Here is a 7367-nt window from a genome sequence, read left to right as displayed (position 1 = left end):
CCGTAAGCTTGCTTATGATTTTTTTCAGGGTAGAAGACTTCATATACCAGAAGATGGGCACCGAAGGGCCACCAGGGGGCCCACGAGGCAGGGGGCGCGCCCAGTAGGGGTGGGCGCGCCCCCCACCCTTGTGGCTAGGGTGTGGGCCCCCTCATGTACTTCTTCTGCTCAATAATTATTAGCACATGCTCCAGTGCCCCAAAGTTTGTTGAAAACTCACATGTGTGTCTTTGGGTGAATTTATAGGTCCCATGCAAGAAATGGGAATGAAATTCAAACATCTGGGCGTCGTGGCTCGACTGGAAAGATTGAGAAACTTGGTTTTTTAATTGATGTAAATCCAAAACACACCTGAAAATCATGAAACTTGGCATGGTGTCATGACATGGCACCAACATGCTGCGGTAAATTTTTTGGCCGAATTGGGACAACCTTTGGTATAAGCTTCTTGAAAACTGGGGCTTCTCTCAAGAATGACTTTCATGGAGTTTCAGGACTTTTGGAGCTGTGCAGAATAGGTCTCCAATATTTGCTCCTTTTCCAGCCAGAATCCCAGCTGCTAGCATTCTCCCCCTTCATGATAAACCTTGTAAAATAAGAGAGAACAGTCATAATTATTGTGACATAACATGTAATAACAACCCATAATGCAATAAATATTGATATAAAAGTATGATGCAAAATGGACCTATCAACCCCTAAAAGAAAACAAATACAATCCAGACATTGGATAAACTTCCATCCTTTTCATCCTTCACATGCCGATGGGGCGCCAATGTTGTCACCGCTGGAGTTTCACATTGTCGCTGGAAAAAAGAGTAGCATCCACACAGGTAAGTGTTGGTGACGTTGATTTTGAAGGTTCCATTGCCTAAAGAAAAAGACTACACTTGGTCGACTATACGTAGACCACCTGACTCAGCGTAAAATCAGATTGGTGTCATTTGCTACCGAAGTGGCATTGACAGGACGAAGTCATAACCAACCCCTGTTTTTAGGGGAAGAAAGGCAAACATGTCCACATGATCTCTTGGATAGAACCGATGTCACACACATCACTGAAATCAGAGAAGGCGCATGAGACTTTATTGAACATTGCCGCCTCTGCTGTTGAATGGGTCAAAATCACGGACAACAAGACCTAATTGTCCACCCAATCTTGTTGTTTGATCGCACCGCCGGGGCCAAAGAAGAAACCAAACAATGCCGAAAGGGCCGAAGCAACGGACAAGTGGAGACCTACCTAATGCCCTAAGGCGAGAAAAACTACGGCTCCCAACGGTGATCGGGGTGACGGTGTCCTGGACTAGGGGGTGCCAACCTAGTTGGCCCACAGTCCATGGGCCAGGCTTATGAACTACCGTTCATGCAAGGAAGGACTCCGAAAGCCCCGCACTTTGGCGTGATCAAGGTGGACTCTACCAAAGACTTGACATATACTCTAAGGAGTGCGTTGGCCATTGACATGAGTATCCCTAGATTGGTAACCGACCATGTGTAACCCTAATTACCTCCAGTGTCTATATAAACTAATGGGTTTAGTCCGTAGAGGCCACGGTGACAATTATCACGATCTAGCCTTAGGGTTAGAACACAACTTACGATCTCGAGATAGATCAAACTTGTACTCGATACATCATCATCAATACAATCAAAGCAGAACATTGGGTGTTACCTCTTTGAGAGGGCTGAACCTGGGTAAATATTATCCCTTTGTCTCCTGTTACCCACAGATTCGAGATCCACAGCTCGGGACCCCCTACCCGAGGTCTACTGATTCTGGCACCAACACGGGGCCTCCCTATATGTCCCCGCTGTTGGAAATATGCCCTAGAGGCAATAATATTTATTATCATATTTCCCGTTCATGATAAATGTTTACCATGTCCCTAGTAAGCCTCTACTAGACTAACTCGTTGATCAAAGATGGTTAAGGTTTACTAAACATAGACATATGAGTTGTCATTTAACGGGATCACATCATTAGGAAAATGATGTGATGGACTAGATACAACCGTAAGCTTAGCATTAGATTGTTTAAGTTATTTGCTATAGCTTTCTTCACGTCAAGTATCTATTCCTTCGACCATGAGATCATGCAACTCTCGGATACCGGAGGAATACCTTGTGTGCTATCAAATGTCACTTCATAACTGGGTGATTATAAAGATGCTCTATAGGTATCTACGAAGGTATCTATTGGGTTGGCATGGATCAAGACTGTGATTTGTCACTCCGTATGACGGAGACTTATCTCTGGGCCCTCTCGGTAATACAACCTCTTAAAGAGCTTGCAAGCAATATGACTAATGAGTTAGTCAAGGGATCTTGTATTTTAAACAAGAGACTTGCTGGTAACGAGATTGAACTAGGTATGGAGATACCGACGATCGAATCTCGAGCAAGTAACATATCGCCGGACAAAGGGAATTGCATACAGGATTAACCGAATCCTTGACATCATGGTTCAACCGATAAAAGATCTTCGTGGAATATGTAGGAATCAATATGGCATCTATGTCACGCTATTGGTTATTAACCGGAGAAGTGTCTCGGTCATGACTACATGATTCCTGAAACCGCAGAGTCGCACGCTTAACGTTCATTGATGCTAGAGTAGTATTGGGATATTTGATGATTGGTAATCGAATGTTGTTCGGAGTCCCGGATGAGATCCGGACGTCACGAGGAGTCTCAGAATGGTCGAGAGGTAAAGATTTATATATGGGAAGTCATATTTTGGGTTTCGAAAAAAGGTGCAGTTTTTTCAATATTGTACCATGAAGCTTCTAGAAGGTTCCAGAGGATTCCGAAGGGGTGCGGAAGTCCAAAAGTGAGTCCACCATGACCCAAGGGTTGGCATGGGCTGAGGGGAGATGCCCTGCCCTTATTGGGCTAGGCTTACCAAGTCCTCAAAAGCCCATGTGGCTGGGGAAGAAAAAATAAAGGGGAGATCCTAGTAGGAATAGGATTGGACTTGGAGTCCAAGTCCTCTCTCCCCTTAGCTACGCCCTAGGGCTTGGAGGGGTTGTTCCCCATGCCCCTCCACCTATATATAGAGGGGAGGGGGCGTCCCAAGAGGACACATCAAGCCCTTGGTGCCCCTCTCTCTCTCTCTCTCTCTCTCTCTCTCTCTCTCTCTCTCTCTCTCTCATGTTACTTCGTAGTTCATCCGTCCTCGTTCTAGTAGTGCTTGGCGAAGCCCTGCTGAACTAGCTCCACCACCACCATCACCACCATGCCATCGTGCTGGTTGTGATCCCATCTACTTCTCTGCCTTCTCTTGCTGGATCAAGGAGGAGGAGATGTCATCGAGCCGCACGTGTGCTAAACTCGAAGATGTCATCCATTCGGCACTAGATCGGTTGGATCATGATCGGATCGTGAAGAGTACAACTACATCAACCGCGTTATATGTGCTCCGCTTTTGGTCTACGAGGGCACGTAAACACACTCTTCCCTCTCGTTACTATGCTTCTTCTAGATAGATCATGGGTGTTCGTAGATTTTTTTATTTATGTTCATGCCTCGTTTTCCATCACTCGCTGATGGAGCCAACAACAGAGGAGGAGGAGATCGACGATCTACGACAGAGGAGGGTGACGGCAGAGGAGGAATGCTACATCGCATTTTGGGGCTGGGGCTCCGCACCGAACTTACTTTAATGGCACACTGTAGTTTTTCGATAGCAATGTTCTAAAATGCCTCAACAAAAAGAGCAATGCCGTCCTAACTAAAGAGAGATATCTCTAAGGATATCGACGGCACTGAATGTGCGCCAGAGTGAGATGAGGCCAGACCGTGTTTTCGCTGGCCGATAATATATTTTTAGGGCACCTTTCTTTCAGTGGAAACAATGGCTTTATATCGGCCCTTTTTGGAGAGATCAAGCTGGATCGATGCGCCTAGCTAGCTTGCTCGAAAAACGCATGACGAGAACATATTCTGCATGCCCATATATATATGCATGGCCAGTTTGAACACTCGCGTCACCTATACCTTTCTTTGTACTAGCATGAATCAAAGAAAAACCATTCTCTTTTACAAAAAAAAAACACTCTCGTTCATTCTCTTTGCATTATTGGGAATTTCAGGTGCCATCTCTCTACCCTACCTGATAAATAAATCCTGGTGTATAATATGTGGAGCATATATATTCCTGCCCCGTCGAATATGTGGAGCATATGCACGCACAAGTTGCCGATCTCAAGCTAGCCACCCAGCCGACCGAACTTAACTGCGGCTGCTTTTCCGATCGGTCGCTGCCATGGATGTGCTAGCTAGCAGCTGGAGTGGCTGGCCAGTCGATCCAGAAGCCCGGCATCGGTCTCCGGTTGAATTTTCGCGACGTGGACGCCTAAAACGACGTCCGGTCGGTCTCGCCAGCTCGGTGGTCGCTGCCTCTCCCGATCCATCTCCAGTGAGTTGTAGCAACAGTGAACGGAATGGCACGATGGGTTCACGAATTCAATGCGACCGGAGAAACTGCTGGACCGCCTGGCACGCCCGACACTCTCTCCACAGGGCGGCAATGCAAGTGTGCGGGTGCACGGCCGTGTGTGCGTGCGTGTGTGTGACTAGATGCAGGTGATACTGGGTTAGTGGATTACCCGGCGAAATGGCGGGGTTGACAAGTTGACGGAAAAAATGGTGCGTGACTCGTTTCGTGCGTGGACACGCCCTGCCATGCAGGGAACGAACGGGCGGACGGAGATCGTCGCTCTGGTACGACCAAGGTGCGTGGCGACGGAGATGGCGTACGGACGGAAACGAACACGCCCGTGGCCCCGGCGCGGCGTGTCGGCCGTAGAGACCTCTCCGTCCGCGCAAGAGCAACCACGTCCACAGCGGCACGCAGGCCCCCCTGCTGCCCCCACCTGACGCCGGACGACGAGAGGAATCTGCCGACCTCACCGTGTACCCGTGTGTCGGCCGCGGCGATGGCCCCGGCCCCGGTCGATCATTGCCTCGGCTCCCCGGTGTTTGTTCGGACCATAGCTCGATCGAAAGCAGCGCAGTCGGCGAGTAGCAAGATTGCGGTTCACGTCCATGAAAAAAAAGGAAAAAGAGAAAAAAAAAGAATGCGGCTCACGCTAGGAGTTCCTTTCTTCTAGTCTTGGAATCTCGACGTCACTAGCTTTTATTGTCCCTAACTTTTATTCCCTCCGTTCCTAAATATTTGTCTTTCTAGAAATTTCAACAAATAACTACATATGGAGCAAAATGAGTGAATTTATACTCTACAATATGTCTATATACATCCGTATGTGATAACCATTTAAAATCTCTAAAAAGACAAATATTTAGGAATGAAGGGAGTATCATGTTAGGTGCTTTGCTCTTCGGCGAACTTTCATAACATATCTAATCGTTTCCATCAAAAAAAGAATGGCACCTTTGGGCGCGTGTAGAACTGGGCCTAAGCTGTAGCAAGAAGAACCTGCTCGATTAGCTCCTCTCCAGACGTTTTTGCCGAGGCTGGAAAAAATCTCGCGAGCTATGCGCGGTCTTTTTTGGAGAAGCGTACAAGTGCATTTCTTGGCACGCACAGACAGACAAATCTGTAAAGGATGTGGCTAGGTCTCAGTCGATTGAGCCTTAACCAAGTCTCAGTCAAGTGATATACTTCCTTCATTCTAAATTGTTCGTCGTGGTTTTAGTTAAAAAAAACTGGAAATATTTTTTTTTACCTTCTCTGTTATTCGTGTGATGTTTGCATCTTCTTTGGGTGCTTTCTTTTTTCTAGGCGGAGGTACATGATTTGCATCTTTCATTTTTTTTCAAGAAAACTTTCAATCCATTCATCAACTGTTAAGTCAGTACAAAGAAAACCAGAAATAAATACATCTAGGTCCGTAGACCACCTAGCGACAACTACAATCACTAGAGCAAGCCAGAGATGTGACGCCGTCATCGACCCTCCCTCGTCGGACTCGGGTAAACATTGTTATAGTAGACATATGAGAAAGTCGTCGTACTAAGGCCTTCTAGGACCAGCGCATCATAACAACAACCACCCCCGATGAAGAGAAGCATAAATCAGAATGATCCAACCTACAAACACACATATGTAGACGAACGAAGACCGGATCCAGACAGATCCATCGAAGACAAACGCCGACCGGGTCCCATAAGATCCGCCGAAAACACACCTCTACACGCCCTTCGATGATGTTAGAAGCATCGCCAGAGGACGGAGGCTAGGCGGGGAGGACCTTATTCCATCTTCAAGAAACCGCCGCCGCCTCGTCTTCTTGAACATGGCGCAAACCCTAACAAAATTCAGAAAAACACCTAAAAACGGAGCCTTCTCGTCGACAAGTGCCGGGATCCAACGCGCCGCCATGATCCAAGGATCATAGGAGATGAGCGACCGGTGCCGGCAGTTGCAACAGGCAGAGAAACTCTAGATGAGAGTTCTCACGAGGGGAGCGAAGGGGTCTAGTCTAGGGAGAAAATTTACCGATACTAAAAGTCGTCGAAAGATTGTGAAGAGGAAGTATGCCACTTTCAGGTGCTGCATTTTTTGGAGTTTGGAGTATAAATTACCATGAGAGGACTTTAGGATTTAAATTGATCAAAGAATAGGTGATCCCGCCGAACAATAAATTCCCCAACAACTGATTTTTTTGGTATCGAAGATGCTTGAGTTCACCAGTAGCGTGCATTTTTTGTTGGGAGCACCTAGAACTCAGCTAGCTGAGATTTATCTATAGTCTCATTCACATGACATCATCATATATTTTGGCTGGACTTTTTTCCTTTCCCCACGATTTGCACATGTCGTGTTGTTTTTTGGGGCTTGGCCTTTTTATGTCTCCTGTCGCTCATGCTAAAGCAAACATACGAATCCATAAGAGAAGCACATACGTCTTAGTGGGTTCACCTGCACAACATATTTTTAGTTGCCATAACACAGTTGTGGAAAGTGTTTCATTTGTTGTTTTGACCCAGTTTAGCAGTAATCACCAGCATGATGCCTCTGGCGCACAAGATCTATCCCAGACTTGTCCCATACATTATTTATTTATTTTTTGTTAAAAATCCGTCGTTTTTTAATTTTAAATTGATGGAGCTTGCAGTTGTGACCCGACTTCAAACTTGCACTTGCGCCCCTCTTTTAGTACTTGCAGTTGCGACCCACTAGCAATTTTGCAGTTGTAACCCGACTTTTGAAAATTGGCGGTTGCGACCCAACTTCAAAACTTGTACTTGCACCTCTCTTTTAATACTTGTCGTTGCGGCCCCACTTGAATACTCGCAGTCGCGACCCGACTTTGGAAACTTGCAGTTGCGACCCGACTTTGGAACTTGCAATTTCGACCAGACTTTGGAAACTTGCATTTGCAATCCGACTTTGGAAACTT

Source organism: Triticum dicoccoides, chromosome 6B (assembly GCF_002162155.2).
Source record: "Triticum dicoccoides isolate Atlit2015 ecotype Zavitan chromosome 6B, WEW_v2.0, whole genome shotgun sequence".
NCBI classification, from domain to species: domain Eukaryota; kingdom Viridiplantae; phylum Streptophyta; class Magnoliopsida; order Poales; family Poaceae; genus Triticum; species Triticum dicoccoides.
This window is presented reverse-complemented; position numbering follows the sequence as displayed.